Source organism: Dermochelys coriacea, chromosome 5 (genome assembly GCF_009764565.3).
Source record: "Dermochelys coriacea isolate rDerCor1 chromosome 5, rDerCor1.pri.v4, whole genome shotgun sequence".
Classification (NCBI taxonomy): domain Eukaryota; kingdom Metazoa; phylum Chordata; order Testudines; family Dermochelyidae; genus Dermochelys; species Dermochelys coriacea.
Window position 1 is genome coordinate 115,614,289 of NC_050072.1, and position 19,801 is coordinate 115,634,089.

A 19,801-nucleotide genomic window follows, 5' to 3' on the forward strand; every position below is an offset into this window, starting at 1 on the left:
AGTAATTAGATCATCTTCAGATAATCAGATCACATGCATAGTAGATGGAATTTTTTTGATCTTGTGTAGACCACTTGTTTGAACATATTTCAAATCATTTTGGGTATCTGCTTGAATTTTTTTTTGTTTTTATTCAATTAAGATGATGATATGCACCCAGTTTGAAATTAAGATTCACAATCAAGGTCTGCATATAATTATGTATTGATGTGGATGTGAGAGAGTTTGAGGTGAATTCAAGTTTCACTTGCTTCTACTGCAGTTATGTGACCTCAGTCTCTTTCTGTAATATAAGCTTAGTTTGATGGGTGGAACCAGATACCCATTACTGAAAGGGAACACTGAATTTAAATATATTTATGTAGTATTATGTCAATAAATACCCTTTCTTCCTTCTCCCTGCCTATCCTCCACCTTATATCAGTTTTCCTTTTTGGATTTCGCTGCATTTTTTTCCTTCCACTCTTACATTTATACATAAGATGTCTTCTATTCCAAATACTGTGGAATTAAGCTATAGTGATTATTACTTGCAGTGATCGGTTATGTGGATCAAATCTTGTTCTCCAAAAGCCAATTCCTACTGGTGGTGATGTCTGTCCCTCACTTATATTGATCTCTAGGATTTTAGTTGTAAGGATCAGATAGGGAAGGAGTTCTCTGGTTTTCTTCGCAGACAAGAATTTAAACTTTTTTCATGTGAAAACTCTTTACCTGCAGATGATTTAACAATTAATGTGCATGCCAGTTGAAAACAATAATTAAATAGACTTGCACTGGCACTAAAATATCTAGTGGAACTTGCTGTGTCTTTGCACAGTAGAAATTTTGCTTCTCTTTCACATGCAAGCTCAGTTTCATAGATCAGAAATTATCCTGTAAGGTTCTGAGCTACTTAACTCTGATTGAGATGAGTATATAGGCAGGATCTGGCTCATATATTATCTAAAAGGTTCCCCAACTTGATCCTCAGAATACTGTTTGAGTCCATCTATAATTTTGTGGTGAGCCTACTGTAGTTCTTGAATGTTGCATGTTTGGAATAAAGATTATGCTAATATCACCCATGCTGATGCTAAGAAAGTGTTTAGGTTATTACAAGTTTATTGGCCTACGTTGGTGCAGCTGATGTCCTATTTTGACACCATGTTTCCTGCTATTGGGCAATTGTGCATCTGATACTGTATAGAAAGAAACGACTTCTGCACCAGCCAAGTCAATATTTTAAAATACATTTTTTCAAAATTTTATATTCTATAAAAGTAGAACACCAGTCTGAAGAAATAAATCAAGAAAGAAACAGAAGATTCGCTAGTATCCTTAAGAAAAAAGCTAGAGTTCAAGTAACTTCAGTGATTTTCTAACCAGGTCACCAAAGATCCCAAGACATTTTTTCCCTTATCTTTCCAATAAGCCCCTTGAAATAGTGCCAGTAGTGATATCCACTGAAGACCGTTCATAGGAAGTCTACTATGCCATTTCTCCACAGCTGAATTTAAAATGGTGATTTTCTTTCAGTCACTTAATCCTACATTTTCATAATTGACCAGTGATTTAGGTGTCCAACTTGAGACAGCTGATGACCCATCCTCTGAAAATCAGGTCTCTTTATGCGGTCTCATCTTGGGCATCTGAAAAAAAGGCACCCAAAATCACTAGTGAAAGTGTAGATATAAATGCACTGGTTCAGTAGCACAAATGTAAATAACTCCTGAGCTCCTTCTCCCTGTGCAGAGAATAAAAACTACTAACATACACTTGGAGATTTGACGATTCTTCATTTGAGATGCCAATCTCAGACATTATCAGCAATGGTGTGATTCTAACTATAATGAAGTGAGTAAGACAATTGGCTACAAGATAAGACCCGTTATTAGCTGTTAGTTAAATACAATCATAAAATGTGTGTGATTAAGGATTTATATTCAGTGGGTCTAGACATAGGTCCTAACAGGAGAAACCCACTTTATGTAGTACTTTTGCCTTAATGCTAAAACTCATACTAAATTCTCCGAAACAACTTTCAGTCACAGTTAGGCTTCTAGATCTTTATATCTGTTAAATTTTATAATGAAAGTATATGACATTTAAAGTACCTTCCATCCAAGGTTCTGTATATTTAACAACAACAAGTCTAATAATTTGCCTGAGTTATAGTGAAATGATTCCTTTTTCTTTTTTGTACAGATGAGAAAACTTGAGTTATAGAGAAGGTAGAGGATTGGCTCAAGGTAGCAGAAATTTGTGTTAGAGACAGGAACAGATACCAGATCTTCTGATTTTCAGTCCTGTGCTTTAACCAAAAAAAACATTCTTCCTCCCCAAACTAATCCTTAAAGCTATGAAACATAGGCCCAGATCCACAAAAGGACTTAAGTGTTTCAATACTCAGAATCATGGTGCCTCGCTCTTAGGCAACTAGAAAAATCACAGGAACAACACTGTGATTCAGAAATCCAGAGCTAGGGCCCTAAGCTCCCTATACAATGAATGGGGAGAGACAGGAATCTTAGAACGTGATCCACAAAAACTAGCATGCTAGGCAGGAAGCTGCCTAAGCTAACCAATGGGAGTGCCAACAACAGGAGCGTGTACTAAGCCCTGTCCCTCTCAAAGACAGGCACCTAACTTTGCTTACAGATCCACAAATGGGAACCTATCTCCTTGAGCCAGATGGCTTAGCACCTAAATAGTTTCTTGTGGAAGTGAGTTAGGCATCTGCCTAAGAGCCAGAGAAAGAGGAGGCAATATAACTTTTAGCCCAGTGATTAGAGCACTCATCTGGGAGGTGGGAGACCCAGCTTCCATTTCCCCTTTTGCCAGACTGGAGAGAAGGGAAACCCCTCTTAAAATCCTACCTCTCAAGAGGGTACTCTAATCACTGAACTGTGGGATATTCGGACGTGGGGCTCTGTCAATCTCTCCTGCTGATGCTGTTCCACTGTAGATAAGTAACGAAAGAGTGATTGGAGCAAAAGGCATGGACAACCCTGAGTCTCCCACCTCGCAGGTGGGTGTCCTACCCACCACACTACAGAATCATTCTCACACTCTCTCTCTCTCTCTGCCCCATTGACTATTTAAGTCTTTGGGCCAAAGTAGTAACCTGACTTTCCCATACCCCAGGTGAGTGCTCTAACCAATGTGCTAAAAGTTATAAACTGGACACCACTGCTACTACCACCAACTCCTCCTCCAGCCGGACTTGATATGGTAGAGAACCTCTGAGCACATCAACCTGATAGAAGGAAAAAAAAAAAGGTCTTCCCTGGTTCATGGATCGCTCTGGGTGTAGACGGGAGATAAGCATTCGGACACCTAGAGGTACATGTGACCGTGACCAGAGGCAGTGCATGTGACCAGAGGCAGGAACTTAGGTGCCAAGGGATCTTTTCAAGTGAAAATTTAAGCACTTGAAAAAACTTAAGAGGGAGTTTAGGCATCTACAAGGTTTGATAGGAGTTTTGCGGATTATAGAGGAGCCAAAACTGGGATTTAGGTGCCTAAGTCTTGGGTTTAGGTGCTTAAGTACCTTCATGGATTGGAGCCCTAGTATCTTCCCCCACTTATGGTGGGCAAGAGGGCATGAGAAAGCTACAGTTCAGGATACAGGTTCACTTGGATGTCATTAGTTAGATGCTCCAAAGATCTTGTCATGGTCTTTCCACAAAGAGATGGAATGAGAATCTGGTAGTGTGCACATGCCTCTGTGTGTTAGAGGAAGCATAAGGAAACAGTTAACAGTAAACATTTTTAATAAGGATACATTTCCCCCCGTTTCTTTAGTATGTTCAAACAGGTTAATACTTTCTATTGGACTTTTCTATTTCCGATAGCGTGGTTCAGAGCTGAAAAATCTACAGTGTAATAACTATGCAAATTAATGTGGTAATCCACTGTATAATGGGATGTACATGCAGTCTACCTCTTCTGTAGGCTTGTCTACTTGGAAAATTATGTTTTCCATGTTTGGAATGGCAGATCAAGAAAAAAAGAGTGTAAACTATGTATGGTTTTCATATATTGAAGAAAGGAGTCTATTGTACATCATTAGCAGCATGGTATCATTTGAATATCTGAGGAAGATGGGAGACTTGGGGGTTCATTGACATACCACCCTAAACTCCAAACTTCTGGAATGTACACTTGGTGCCTGGCTAGGCCTCCAGTGAACTACTTTGTCGTTAGTGGACGTTTGTCTGCAGCTCCAGCCCGTTTGTCACAATTTGAGGTCACTGGAACTATTCACACTGCATAAAGTTAAACACATGCATAAGTCTTTAGGGACTTGGGCTCCAGTCTGTAACGAGTGGAGTTTGAACAGCTGCACAAAGCTTGCACAGCAACTAGCCCAAGCTATGCATAGTGTTTTAAATGAATTGGTAACATTTGACACTGACCACCAAAAAAAATACCCTTTTTTAATTTTACACATATGATTTTAAACAAATAAAATTTTCTCCAAGATCTTTGATTCGACTACACAAAAGTGTAGTATGAATGAATCCTTCTTCAATTTGTCTTTTTCACTGGCATATGAGAAATCAAATATTACTGAGGTTCTGAAGTGTCAACTTTTGTAAACGTAAATCAGGTGCCTTACAACATAAATGGTGTTAAAGTATAAATTGTTTGGAGCAGTAACAGACATTTTCCATGAATTACTTTGACACAATGTACTACAACACATCTTTTTCTTCTCGCTATGCCTTCTTTAGATTTCAGATGTACCAAAATCCTTTTAAATATTCTCATTATCTAACCCTGACAGTGCCAGTTTTAGACCTTTTTCCCCTGTGCAATCTAATTGCTTTTTTCACCATCATCCGAACTGTTGGTTTCACATAGTTAATAAGGCTACTCTATTTTCTAAAACAACTTTTCCCAGTAGATTGTCTAACTTCAGTTAAATATTCATATATCTTGTAGAATCACCTTTAACAAATTTCATTACAATATTGCAATGAGCTTGTTTTTTTCTTCCTGGAACTGTAAGAATGATTTTTAAAATTTATGAATTTCTGCTTGATTAAATTAAATAACTTTTTTTTTCCAAATCCTAAGCAAGCAAGCAAGAACGGAGCAAAATTGGCTTAAGATGAGGTATGTATTTCAAATATAAAGAGAACTGAAAACAAAAGTGGCAAAACCATAAGCAAATTAAAATTGCTTTCCATTTTTAATTAGCTGCCCATCTTGTTGAGAAATGAGATTTTATTCATAATTATTATTAAATATTTTACTCTTACTGTAGGCTCTTGCATAGCATTCTGTTCATGTTTATTTTGTGTGCATTTTGGAAAACTTCATGCTAGCATGACGTTATTTTCATTAGTGACTTGGTTAATGGAATGGAAAGTATGCTTATAAAATTTGTGGATCATGCCAAACTGGGAGGGGTTGCTTTCATTTTGGAGGACAGGATTAGAATTCAAAATGAGTGACAGATTGGAGAATTGGTCTGAGATAAACAAGATGAAATTCAATACAGACAAGTGAAAAGTACCATCCTTAGAAAGGAAAAATGAATACTCCCTTCACAAAATGGGGTATAAGTGGCTAGGCAGTAGTACTGGTGAGAAGGATCTGAAGGTTATAGTGGATCACAAATTGAATATGAGCCAACAGTGTGATGCAGCTGTGAAAAAGACTCATTCTGGGGTGTATTAACTGGAGTGTTGTATATAAAAGACACAGGAGTTGATTGTCCTGCACTCCTTGGCACTGGTGAGGCCTGAGCTGGAATACAGTCTCCAGTTCTGGGCACCACACTTTAGGAAAGATGTGGAAAAATTGGAGAAAGTCAGAAATGGCTCAAAAATAATGAAATGTTTAGAAAACCTGGCCTATGAGCAACATTTAAAAAAAACTAGGTATGTTTAACCTTGAAAAAAGAAGGACGAGGCGGGGGGGGAGGGGATACCTGATAATCTTCAATTATGCTAAGGGTTGTTATAAGGAAGAAGGCCATCATTGTTCTGCATGTCCACTGAAGTTAGGACAAGTAGTAATCATCTTAATCTGTAGCAAGGGAGATTAATGGTACCAGAAAGATCAAGAGATCTCTGACGGAGAATCTTGTTCCGCTGACAGACAACTCCCTTGATGGTTGGGTTGGACTTTATACTTGTCCTCCACCATTAATGTGGGTACCTAGGTACTCTCTGCTGGCTTTGTTCTCACAGGTTACCCTGGTTCATGCATTATCTGTATCAAATGAAATGAGAGGGGAGGCTGCTAGAGCCCCTGTGGTGGACATCTTATGACAAGTTGATTGGTTGCAGCACACATTTTAAAAACCTCTTATGTCATGACTGTGGCTGTACAGAAGGTAAAGAAGAAGTTATTCACCACCACCATAGTATCTGCAAAGACTTAGACAGCAGACTTGTTTCAGTCTGGTAAATTCAGATTGTTTGAGCTCGGTAGTGATCTGAGTCCTTCCCTTTGTAAAGAAGCTGCTTGTTTTGTAGACAAGATTGATTAGAGAAGGCTGTCTACTTCTGTGATGGCAGAGTAAGGGCCTCATCAACTCTGCTAGAATTTCAGTTGATGATGCTCATGGAGGTGTTGAGAGAACTTTGTCCCAGAACCTGTGCTTTAGATCCATGTCCTTCCTGGCTGGTGAAGGCCAATGAGGAGGTACTGGGTTCCTTCATTGTAGAGATTGTGAATTCCTCTTAGAAAAGTCAGGCTGCTTATTACTTTTAAGGAAGCATTAGTGCAGCCTTTGTCAGCATCAGGTGATGCTTTCTTGAGTAATCAGCTAATTATCAGCCTGTATCTCACCTTCCTTTCTTGGCTAAGACTGTAGAAAAGGTTGTTGCAAGAAATTAACTCTATCTAGATGCCTTCAATCTTCTTAATTGTTCTCAGTCTGAATATAGATGTGGCTTTGGCACAGAGACTGCATTGGCTGGTGATCCTCTCCTGGTGATGAATGAAGTCCAGGTGTAACGCTGATGGTATTACATCTATCACCTGCCTTTGATATCACTGATCGTGAGATGTTGACTCTCCTGCAGACCCACGAGATTAGATACAGAGTCTGTTTAGTGGCTTCATTCTTTTCTCAGATGTCACTGGATAGTTGTGGACTATTGCTTCTCTTCTTAAAGAGCTCGCAGGTGGTGTGTGTATATGCACCATGGTTTCATCCCTTCTGTTCCAACATGTATATGTGCCTGTTAGACATGGGGTACAGTGTTTTCAGTATGTTGATGACCCCCAACTGTATGTAGCAATCTCATTTAACTCAGATACTGCAGTTCAGCATTTCAGCTAGTGTCTAGTTGAGACTGGAGTCTGGGTGAGAGTGAGTTGGATGAAACTCAAACCAGACAAGACTGGGGAGGTGATGATGGGTTGGGAGAAGCTGTCAGAAAAGATGGTAGATGTAATATCACTCCTTTGATTGAGAGACAACATTCAATTTTCAACTTAGTGGGTGATTTTAGACCTATTTGATCATATTACAACAGTAACCCGATCAGCTTTTCCATCCTCTACATGCGGCTAGGATTTTTCACCATCTACCTGTTGCAACCTTTCCTTTTGGAGGCACACCTTGCCACTGTTGATCATGTCAGTTAGCAAGATTAAACACCTGCAGTATGCTTTGTATGGGGCTATGCCTTAAAGCCATTTGGAGAGTGAAACTGGTGCAGAACATAGCTACTTGCTTAGTGAATGGAGCATCTTGCTATTGTTATGACATCAGCACTCCAGGATCCGCACTTGATGCCTATGATCTCTGGGTGGAGTTTAAAGTGTTTATTATGGCATAGGATTAGCTGACCTGAGGGAGGGACCATCTTCAGATGCCACACTGACAGAGCTGTGGTCATCAGAGGTGCTAGAGCTGGATCCCCCTTATTATAAAAGAAGGGACAGCTGGCAGAGTATTCTAAGTGAGGGCGCAAGGCCTCTTGTTTCTCCCCTACCCTCCTTTTTTCTTAAATAGCCCTGATTTGGTGTCCTTCTGGGCACACTGCAAAATACACCAGTTTTGAGAGGGTTTTTGGAGAGGTACGAGGATGTGCTTCCTAGACTGAGGAAGGAGTGGAGATCCTGAAGGTGGCTGGCTGAGTTCCTGCTGCAATGACTACTTTAACACAAGAAATCCCCAGCAGCATTAGTGTGTTAGGGCATCTAAAGCCTTAGATAGGTGTCGTCTTATTTAAAACCCAAATACATAAAATAAAAAGTGCAAATCCATGTTAATTTGTGATTTTCTGTGTATTCCTGATTAACTCATTGGCACAGCCATAGAGTCCACTTTTGGGGAAGAGGTAGATAGAGAGAACATATGTTTTCCTTGGATGATGAATGTAAATGCTCTGAAAAGAGGGTGCAAATATTTGCAAGTCAAAAACTGTATTATAGAAGGTGCCAAAATCCATGCAGCTGTCACCTTGAGACCTGCTTATGTACTTCAGTAAGGGTCTGTACCCTGAGAGTTCCCATATTTGTACTGTAAAGCTCTGTAATATTTAGGTTTGATAGGCTCTATGATGTCTATTCCTCCTCATCAAATATTTAATTTCACTGCACATTTTTTGTAGGTATCCATGTATTTTTTTTTAGACAGATGGATTTAAGATCTCTGTTTTACTGAAACATTTTGTACAGACCTATTGGTTTATCTGACTGTAAACTTTTAGACCGAGAATTGACACTCAGAGGATGAATTCTATTCTCTAAAACTGCTATCATTTTGTTTAATCTCTAGCCATATGCCTGCTTTCTCTTCTCCCCTTCTCTTCTCCCTCCACCCCACATGAGTCTTCTTATTGTAACAACTTACTTCCAGCATAGACGACAGGCAAGCAGATTTCCTAGAAAACATCTGTCAATCCACTTTACATTTCATCCACTAGAACTGGCCTAACCCCTCTTCAGAGACCGACAGTACATCATAACTGCAATACACTCTTCTTTCGTCAGCCTACAGCATTAAATTCCAAGCTGAGTCAGAGGCCCTGGTGTCCTAGATGGCAACACCACTTGGTCACTGGCTACCTTTTAGTGTTTGAAAGTTTAAAACTTCTAAAAAAAAATCCTCCCGCTTTAACACTCTCCTGTTAGTGCAATAAAGTGATGTTTAAATAACTGAACTGGCTTCAATGAACTGTACTTGCCATTTTCCTGCTTCTTAGCGAGATAAAATGGAGATAATTATGAAGTGGATGAGCAGGTTTAATGAAGCCAGTTTCTTTTGGTATATTCCTGAAGCAGCAATCATCATCTGTTTGGCTTTTGAAGAGCAACAATTATAATCACTTAAAACCCCAAGGGGAACAAAAATAGAATTTAGATTAGCATATAAAATATACAGCTGGATTGGGCAAACCTATAAAAATCTGGGAAAATCATTCTAATTTGAATGCTATTCAAAAATCACAAGTAAAATGAGTTCAAGAGGATTTTGCATGCTTCTTCCTCTTTTTATTTATTTATTTTTTTAAAAGTACATAAAAGTACATTTTTTTAAAAGTACATTTTAGAGGATTTTCCTAAAACAGAGAACATGGAAACAAGAAACTGGTGCCAGGAAAGGCATTCAGCAGGAATAGGTTAAAGATTCATTTTCAAAGTAATAGATACCTGTTAAAAGTGGTGTTACAAAACATAAGTGCATTAGTATCTCAAAGCTCCAAGATAAATGTACTACAAAGTGGTGTTTTATACTTTGGAACTGAAAAAAATAAAAATAAAATGGTGCTAAGACATATAGTTGCACTCTTTTTGTTTTATCAGACAACTAAGCAATGAAGTTTGTTAAAGAAAAATCAGAATAGCAGCAAAGATAGGCTGAAAACTATTTGTCCAAGTATTTTTAAATGATGCTATTTTAGATTCGTTTCTGTTGTCAATACATACATTCAACAACGTAGAAAGTGCATGTTTGCTTTTGGAATTAAATGTTGCATTCCCTAATCTGAGACACTGGATTTTTGTAATTATTGTACGATTATTAGAAAATGTTTCTCTCAATGCACTCTGAACATAAAGACAATATGAATTTTGCTTTTGTTAGAATCACTTTTTGGAGTGTGCTTTATTTCACTAATTATGGGCCCCAAAACATTGGGACTACCCATGTGAGTAAAGTTGAACATGAATTTAAGTGGGTACAGTATTGAGCTCCAAGAAAAATAATCATTATTTTAGAATAAGCAGGCAGACAAGTTTTAGAGTACATTAATTCTTTGGAGAATTTGTATACTGGTACAAATTAGGTATAAGCATTGACAGTTAATGTGCCAAATTCTGTAAGACATAATAGTGAGTTTGGTACCTGGAAAACTAGATTTATTTAGTAAAGAATGAACTGTGAGTCCAATACACACTAGTATAAAATGCATGCTAGCCTTTGGTCTTTTTCAAACATTAGAGCTATTTTGATGTGAAAACTAAATGGATCCTTCATCTGGTAGAACAGATTATTTCCATGATTAAGAGTTGCAGGATTGGGACATTGCTTACTGAGTTTTTCCTAAAGTGACTGTCTAAAGATATTCTGTTCTTATCTACAACTCGTCTGTTGATCAAAAGTTATTATTATGCAGTACAGTTGTACTAAACACCTCTAGGCAGTTGTTTGTTTACCTTTTTCAATGAAACTTATCTTTTAATTCACCAGTAAGGAATACACTATTTTAAGCAATTTTAGCCATGCACATTGCTTTAGAATAGACACACGTACAGAATGTCTGTCTTTGTACACTGTATCTCTTATTGTGGCTGAGCACTCAGTGCTGCAAAACCCTTAACTTCTGACCTTCCTGAATGGTGTGTTAAGGCTGAGAAATTAATGAACAATGTTCATGTCCTTTAAAATATACTTTTAAAGAAAATGCACTTACCTTAAAGCCAGAGAGGATGGGTGACACCAGAAAGGGCCCAGCAGGTCTGTCTCCCAGGCTTCCGGAGCCATCTGTTTCATATTCTGCATCCTTTGAACAACACAGTGCACTGTGGGATACAAAGCCCCATCAGTTCATGTTCAATTTAATGGCCACTCATTTTAAAACAAAACCCATAACTGGAAATGGAGCACTGGTCTAGGATAAGGGGACCAGTCAAGTTTTGGTCACCCTTATTCTGTTTTTCAAGATACACCTATCCAAACAGATATTTTATAGCTATATGCAGTAGTGCACCCTTATTTCATGAACATTTTGTTAACTTCTCAGAATGCACTCAGAGCTGTGCATAGTGTATAAACCAAATACATAGCTTTAAACTAGACGACCCACCCTCCCCAAAATAATCCAATGCTGTCTAACTCTACCCACTCTGGCAAAAGCCTGAATGTCTAATTTTGCTATTCTACTACTTTATAAATTAGTACTTACTCACAGACCATAGACCCAGTAGTCACTGGGACTGACTATGCACGTGACCAAGTACTCAGCAAGAGTAAAGGTGGCAGAATCAGGCCCCGAGAGAATAATTAGCCCTAGTCCAGGCCCTGAAGCTCAGACTCCATTGCAGGAAAAATAGAAAAAGGCCTTCCTCAGACATTAATATTTAGGTACTGTTAGCCAAGTCACCCTAGCTGGTCTCAACTGTTGTAATGGTATGTAGGAGAAATGGTCCCTTACACTGAATACCTTAACCATAGAGGATTTTATTGATTGGTCACATCTTGTACGGCTCATTACAGTCTGACATCTACAAATATTCACGTTTAATTCCACCCCCGCCTTCCAGATTTAGAGCTTGTCTGCACAGGGAGTTATTCCTGATTAACTATTCCTGACTAGCTTCATGTGTTGATGTTTTTATTCTAGAATAGGAGTGCCTAATTCCAAATTAGCCTAATCCATTTTGGAGACTGATTAAGATCATTTGGAATAAGGCACTATTATTCTTGGATAAAAGCATCCACACATGGATTTACTATTTCTAATTAACACCACTTTAAATTTGCACTTTACCTTAGTCTGGATGAATTTTCATATGTAAACAAGCCCTTAATCACATAGGCCATTGGTAAGGACTAAGAATATACTATCTTTACAGTATTACAAACAAGGAATTTGAGATGCCATTACAAAAAAAGTTCACTTTTTTTAAAAAGGGGGAATCTTCTATTTCCATGGCCACAAAAGCGTGCATGAATTTTGTCTTTTTCTGGGAGACAGATGAAGTCTTCATTCCTGAAGTGAGACAAATCGTGACTAAATTCAGCCCAACAGGGAAGAGACTCTTTCCCAGAATTACAAGAAGATGGCTAGCATGCATGTTTTATTTGATAATCCTCTCCCCTAATCAGAATTGCCACTTGAGTTTTGTCCTTTTTTTTTTGGTCTTGTCTACAATTCTTAGTGGATTCATCTGTATTGGTAAAGCTGTAGTGTAGACAAGTCTGACATCTTTATCACTGTGCAACTTAACCATATTATGGATCCAAAAAAAAAAATAAAATAAAATAAAATCAGAGTATAGACATAACTCGTATTAAGCCAGCTTCCAGAAAGCCACTTTAGCCTAATGGTGGTGAAGGACAATAATTGCTGCCTAACTAGCACAGTTTTAATATAAATTCTGCTTAAGAGGTATCCATTCAGCTATTGTCAAGGGAGCATGGAGGTGTGAAATTCAAAGCATTGATCTTTTGATATCAGAATTGCCATGTGAAAAGAGAGAGACAGAGAGGGTGGTGGGGAAGAGAACTTTTTAAAGTCTTTAGACTTAAAATGACTTCTGAAGGCTTCTCTATGCAGGGAGTTATTGAAAAATTGCTATTTCAGAATAGCTCCAAGTGTAGACAGTCTTATTCCAGAATAAGAATGCTTCATTCTGGTTTAGCTTATTTTGAAAGTGGATTAAACCAAATCAAGATAATTATACCAGAATAAGAGCATCCACACATTGTTATTCAGGAATTGCCATTATGATTTAATTTCACACCCTAGCTTAGTCCAGATTAAGTTTCAAGTGTAGACAAGACCTTACTAACTAAAAAGCCACTATAACTGGGATAATATGCAATCTGTGTAAGTAGCAGGCTCTGGTGGATTCTGTATAATTCATAGAGTTACTTAAATCAAAGGGCTATGCAGAATTTCATACTTCTGGTTAAAAAAACAGGAGTACCTGTAGCACCTTAGAGACTAACAAATTTATTAGAGCATAAGCTTTCGTGGGCTACAGCCCACTTCATCGGATGCATAGAATGGAACATATAGTAAGAAGATATATATCAAACAATCCAAAGTGTGTGTGCACATGCATTTGTGTGTGTACACACACGCACACACACGGGTGGAAGTTGCCATACAAACTGTAAGAGGCTAATTAATTAAGATGAGCTATTATCAGCAGGAGAAAAAAAAACTTTAGTTATAATCAAGATGGCCCATTTAGACAGTTGACAAGAAGGTGTGAGGATACCTAATTTAGGGAAATAGATTAAATATGTGTAATGACCCAGCCACTCCCAGTCTCTATTCAAACCCACGTTAATGGTATCTAGTTTGCATATTAATTCAAGCTCAGCAGTTTCTTGTTGGAGTCTGTTTTTGAAACTTTTCTGTTGCAAAATTGCCACCCTTAAATCTTTTACTGAGTGGCCAGGGAGGCTGAAGTGTTCTCCTACCAGTTTTTGAATGTTATGACTCCTGATGTCAGATTTGTGTCCATTTATTCTTTTGTGTAGAGACTGTCCGGTTTGGCCAATGTTCTGGTTATCTATATTGAACTATCAAACAATCCAAAGCGTGTGTGCACATGCATTTGTATTCAAACACTCCATGTAATACACACAGAATTACAACAGGGGAAAGAATATATACAAAGAAATCACAGTACTTTCACTGCAAGGCCCAACAAAGACTTTAGCATGTACTTAATTTTAAGCATGTGCGTAATCCCATTGACTTCAAACACATGGAAAAAATCTTAGCAGGATCAGTGCCCAAAGCACTCTTTAAATGGTAATAATATTCAGATCAAAACAGAAAAGTATTGCTTTATCTAGCTCTCTTCGAAGCAGAAAGTAGGGCATTTGCTTTTTCTCTACTCCCAAGTAAAATAAGATACTGAAGTACATGCTTCATTTTAAATGTACTTTTAAGTGTAAAAGTATATTACTGACTCAGGCCTGATTCATTTTAAAATGTTTGTCATAATGTAAGAAGAACATTAGGGACATTACAGCATTTCCTTCTGTAAAGACTGCTAATAACAGATTGTTTTCACTTGCTACTAATATCCATTTTGTAAAAATGTACAAGAGAGTCACATTTCAAACTCTGATTCATACACTTTCAGAGTTTTTTGGCATAGAGTGCGGGAGTCTAATAAAAGATAAAGTGCAACAAATTAGTTATTGTACTATTTTGATATGAAATTAATCTTTGATTATGGATAGGTCATTGTAAAATGTAACCTTCAAAGGTGTAATAAATCAAGAACCAAAAACGTATTAGAAATGCATTTTTAGATATGAAAGCATCCATGCCTTGCTTATCCCCCTTAAACATCTCAATGTATAATTATTTCAGAGTAATAACCCTTCAAGATGAAATGAATGAAAAATTGTATTGTTTAAGGTGTTGAAAGACGCAGTTTAACTGGTCTCATAAGTCACTTATATATGAAACTGTCTGCTTGTTAGCTTTTTCTTCCATAGAATAGAGTAAATATTCCATGTCCTTTGTGTATTTTTAACATATACTGTATATTGCTAAGAATTGGCATATGCACCTTCACATTTTAATTGTTAACATTAACACCAATTTCAGTGTTGTTAATCTTGCTGTTCTATGGACCCAATAAACATACATTAAATCCAAAGGGAAAGAATCAACCTATATATTTAGAGATTTTTAGTTAGAGGGGCCTAGGGAAATTCCCTCTCTTTCTAAATCTTCAGTAGTTTCCTAGTGAATGCGTTTGTATTGTCCTCTGTATTGCCTCTGAATTCTCACTTTCTGCATTTTGACATTTACATGCATGTCAGATATGCTTATCTTAGTCTTGGTGAAGTATATAAAATAAAAACTACATAACTTGCTCAAACACATCAGTAGATCTTTGAGCTATACCTTACTCTGCAGCTGAAAGATCTGTGGGCAAGTTGTTCATCACCTGCCTCCGCATGATATCACACATGTCACCATGATTATTATGTTCACAATTCCCTTCTAATTTTCAGTAGAGTTTCTGAATGAAAACTCCTGTGGGCACTCTTTAGAATGCTACTATATATTGTGTTTTGATGAGAACACAGAATTTGTTCTAAATATTACATAACAGCCAGGAGAACATAAGTTTCCCCCCCACCATTAAATTGTTCAGTGAATTGGAGTCTTATCCATTATTATGAAAGATAATCCCCATCGGATTTCTCCTCTACAGTCATGATGAATTTTGCTTGTCATTCAGGAGCTCTTTATTTGCAGTTTGGTTTAAATTTGATGTTCTATAAACTCCCAGATTTTAAAGGTTCAACAGTGAGTTCAGAATAGTAGGACTCAGGTTACACAAGGTGGAAGACCGTTTGCTTTTCATTGTTGCCCTTCACTCCTACTTCCTACCCCCAAAATAGCAGCATACTATGGCCATTCACCCTTCCAGTATGCTACTTCATGGCATGGATCAACATAGCAGTGGCTCTGCCTCAGTTTCTCTCAGTCTTCAGCTGATTTATCCCAACCTGGATGGTAGTGGAGGCGACTTAGCTCTCCAACTAAGTCCCATAAAGGTTCCACTTCTGCCCAGGTAACCAAAGTCCAAAATAAACACAAAGAAACCTCAACTGTGCCTTTTCCTCAGGAAGGCCCTAGTAGGCCTTAATCTTCCAGGGTTCCTGGACCCCGCCAGCCTTCTCCCACAGTGAGAGCTCAAGGTCCATTCTCCCTGTCTCAGGTACCATAGGGCCAGGCTGATAGAGCCCCCATTAACCCTTTTCTGACTTGAGTGGAGTCTGTATATTCCATCACAATACATTGCTATGTAAAAAGAGGACCTACCTTTTTTCTGCCCACAGAAAACCTCTGCCCCAACAGCATTCACACTGACACAATAAATCACACAGTCAAAGGTGGCATTAATGGTATTACAGCCTGCTGGTAGAGGGCACTCCAACCAGTACACACAATCCCCAGAAACCATAATCTCCACCTTTGTGCTAATATTTGGTCTTCTACTAGTGTGTATACTAGGGTCTTCGTATTGCCTTGTGCATCTAGTAAGAACATCAACTTTGTTCCACGGTGTCATCACACTGACAGAACTGGTTGGATTTGAACAGGCATTCTAAAGGGACTAGCTCATTGGAAAGTTGACTGTAACCACATAGGTAGAGATTAGACTGAAAACATCCTCCAGATTTCATGAACTTCCTACCTGAAATGATGATGAGGAAATAGTAGATACAGTTAAGGGTCACAGGTAAGCCTAAGAGTTAATTTTTGCATTTAATGAATATCTACAGACGCTGTTTATTTCTATATAATTTTGGTAGGTTTTTCTGTCCTTCTTAGATAACTGCCTACCTCTCTCTATAGTGTCTTAGCAAAGACTTTTTTTTTTAAAGTACCCAACTAATAATGGGGAAAAAAAAGATGGCGGTGAATCCATATGTGTAAGTTACATAGAGAAGTATAAATGCTTATAACATCCATCACATTCCATGTGGAAGTTGTGAAAAAGGAAAAGCAATACTTAAAATTGAGTTGGGTCCAAAGTGCTCGGGAGATGCAACCATTCTGCCGACAGAAAACTGGCAAAACCTCTATTAGAGGCCCATAGCCCATTGAAGTCAGGTGGAATCTTTTCCCCTTGACTTCAATAAGCTTGGAATCAGACTCTTTGGGGTATGTGTACACTCCAGAAAAAGACCCATGGCAATGAGTCTCAAAGCCTGGGTCAACTGGTTCACGCTTGTGCTATTGGGCTAAAAATAGCAGTGTAGATGTTGCAGCTCAGGCTAGAGTCTGGGCTCTGAAACCTGGCCAGGGGGCGGAGGTGTCTCACAGCCCGGGCTCCAGGCTGCGCCCAAACATCTACGTTGCTATTTGTAGCCCTGTAGTGTGAGCCCAGTGAGTCAGAGTCAGTTCTCTTAGGCTGGGAGACTCAATGCTATGGGTCTTTTTTTCTGAAGCGTAGACATACCCCAAGTATCCAATAGATTGCCAGATGTTTCACTGTATGGGAATATTTAACTGAACATTCTGACCCAATCATATTTTTCTGAATATTAGCTTCCTTAGAGCAACAATCAAATATTTATGCAATTCCTGGGGAGCAAATAAAAATGTATGAACTAAGCAAAAATGTGGAGTTACTGCATAATCTACTTAAACTAATGCTATTAATGTATGTAGCTACTATTTACTGCTCCAAAAGGCGCAGCGTTTGCTTTATTAAACAACAGTTCTTCTTTAAACTGAAATAATCTTGGGGGAAAATAGTGGTTTACAATTTTTTTAAAAATGTCTCTTTGCAAACTTGAGTGCCTGTTTTGTCCCTTATTTACATGGTTTAAATTAGATAAACCCTTTGGTCACTTTCAGTAGTAGCTAATAGTCTAAAGATATTAACAGAAACAATTATTTGAGGATGACAATTGTCTGCATCACTTTCAAGTGAGGGTGAAATTAATTAGCATTTAATTAGTTTCTGCAGATGTCAGAATAAGCCCATGAAAGTTACTTATCACAATTGCCATAGGAAAAAACAAACAAATCCCTAACCCATTTAAGTACCATAACATTAGAAAAGTTACTTCAGGTGTCCAGGAATGCCTTCAAGAGTGGTTACAGTGGGTGGCTAGAAGTAACTTGTTCATAAAAAATAAAATTAATGTGACCCATTCCTGCTTCACACAGTTGAAGCAAGGATAAATACTCACTGATATATTTACAGTACTTACATGCTTCAATATCTCGTGTGTTGTCTGAACTACTTTCTAACTACAGGTTTCAGAGTAGCAGCCCTGTTAGTCTGTATTCTCAAAAAGAAAAGGAGTACTTGTGGCACCTTAGAGACTACTCTATGTCATCATGCAAGGCACTGAATTTAGCCCTATGGAGTGGAAATCTATCAATTTCATGAAAATATTCATACAGAAAATTAAAATTGGTTAGTCTCTAAGGTGCCACAAGTACTCCTTTTCTTTTTTCTAACTACAGGAGCCGTATGGCCACCTTTGTAGCCTTGAGACAGAATTTCAACATTCAAGGGTGCTGTTAAAGTAACCGTGCCAGTTTTAAAAAGGTAGGATTCCTTTTGTAGATAATTTCCATCTACCCCTTCCTCCAAACAGCTGTTGTGTAATCTGCTTATCACAGTCCCCCTCCCCCCCCCCCACGGAAATAGCCTGAGACTATTAAAAGAGCAACTCCATCCCATGACTGAAATGCACTCAAACCATGTTTTGTTTTGTATTTTAAAGCGAGATTGATACGGTTTAAAATCCGATGGCGGGGGGGGGGGGGGAGACCTTCTAAAATTGTATCTTTTTGCTGGGGCATGCGTTTTAGAAAACGTCTTATGAAAGCAAGCAGGTGCCATCACCTCAAACACATTCCTCCTGGTTTTAAAGGGTAGAGAGGATGGGCAGAAGAGACTTTAATTAGTATCCCATGCCGTTTTAAATACTTCCGCTGCCCCCCCCCCCCTCCTTCACAGTTGAGCAGGACAGAAGTCAGCGCATCATATGGTTAAGGAAAAGCGTCTTCGAGGTGACAGTTTCATCTGCTGAAGAAGTGTCAATTATGGGGGGGGGGGGGAAAAGGGAAAACAAAAAGACCCGGATGTGCGCTGCAGGCAAGAGTGGAGAAATGTTTGCATGGGTGATGAATCCATTGTTCTTTTTGAGCAATAGTATCTTGATCATCCACCCACACCCACCCACGGGCCGATCATCAGGTTGTATTCAGTCAGCCATCGAGTCCAGGTGCATCTGAATTCAAGTAGACGGTTTAGCCTGTTCTCTTCTCTCCCCGCCCCGCCCGAGTGCAGAAGCAGAATAAGTGTCCCACTATAAGGGCTACTGAAAAGAAAAAGAAAGAAGAAAAAGCCCCCTCCGCCCGGTCATTTGAATCAGAGCTAAATAAGAGTTCCCCTCACCAGCCATGCTTCTCCAAAGCAAGAAAATTTGTAAGAAAGTACACTTACCCTTGCAACCTCATAATGCTTTGGCATGGGCTTTTTGTTGGGTGGTTTTTTTTTTTTTTAAAAAAAGCAAAAAAACTTATGAATTGTCAAAACAGCTTGTGCTGGGTGCACCGTTTGGGGGGAGGAAGCAGCATTTAAAGTGTTTCTAGTAATCACACAAGGAGAGCTGCTTAACCAATCAGAAGCAAAGACAGAACCCCCCCCCCCCCCCCGCCCAGACCAAGGGGGCAAAAAAAGAAGAAGAAAGAAACAACCAAGCAGAGGAAGGGGGGGGGGGGGCGGGACTGTGATTCAAGCTGCCCTCTGACTACAGGAAAGCTTATGCTCAAATAAATTAGTTAGTCGCTAAGGTGCCCCAAGTCCTCCTTTTCTTTTTTGCGAATACAGACTAACAGGGCCGCTCCTCTGAAAGAGGAAACGCCTGGCTCTTCAAAATCATCATCACACAGGGGCTGCACTGGTGTCCAGAGCAAGGAGTTCAGCAACACCCCCCCCCCCCTCAAGTCACTCTATCCCTGCCACAATCCTCCAGCGATGGATGGTTTCCCTTTAGTAAAACACTCCCAGAGGCGCGCGTATGTATGAACCCCCCCGCACGCAGGCAGCTGAAGACATTTCTGGAGGCGGCTGCTGCTAAGAAGGGGGTGCCCGGGGGGGGGGGGGT

The 19,801-nt window shown here is 38.9% G+C and overlaps 1 long non-coding RNA gene across 1 annotated transcript; it reads right to left on the bottom strand.

Moving 5' to 3' along the window:
• Nucleotides 1–1,581: 1,581 nt before the first annotated feature.
• LOC119856176 lies at nucleotides 1,582–19,256 on the bottom strand. Its single transcript, XR_005293193.2, has 3 exons — nucleotides 19,138–19,256; nucleotides 10,869–10,977; nucleotides 1,582–1,631 (listed from the first exon to the last, which is right to left on the bottom strand). It is a non-coding gene; the product is annotated as an uncharacterized LOC119856176 (long non-coding RNA).
• Nucleotides 19,257–19,801: the final 545 nt, after the last annotated feature.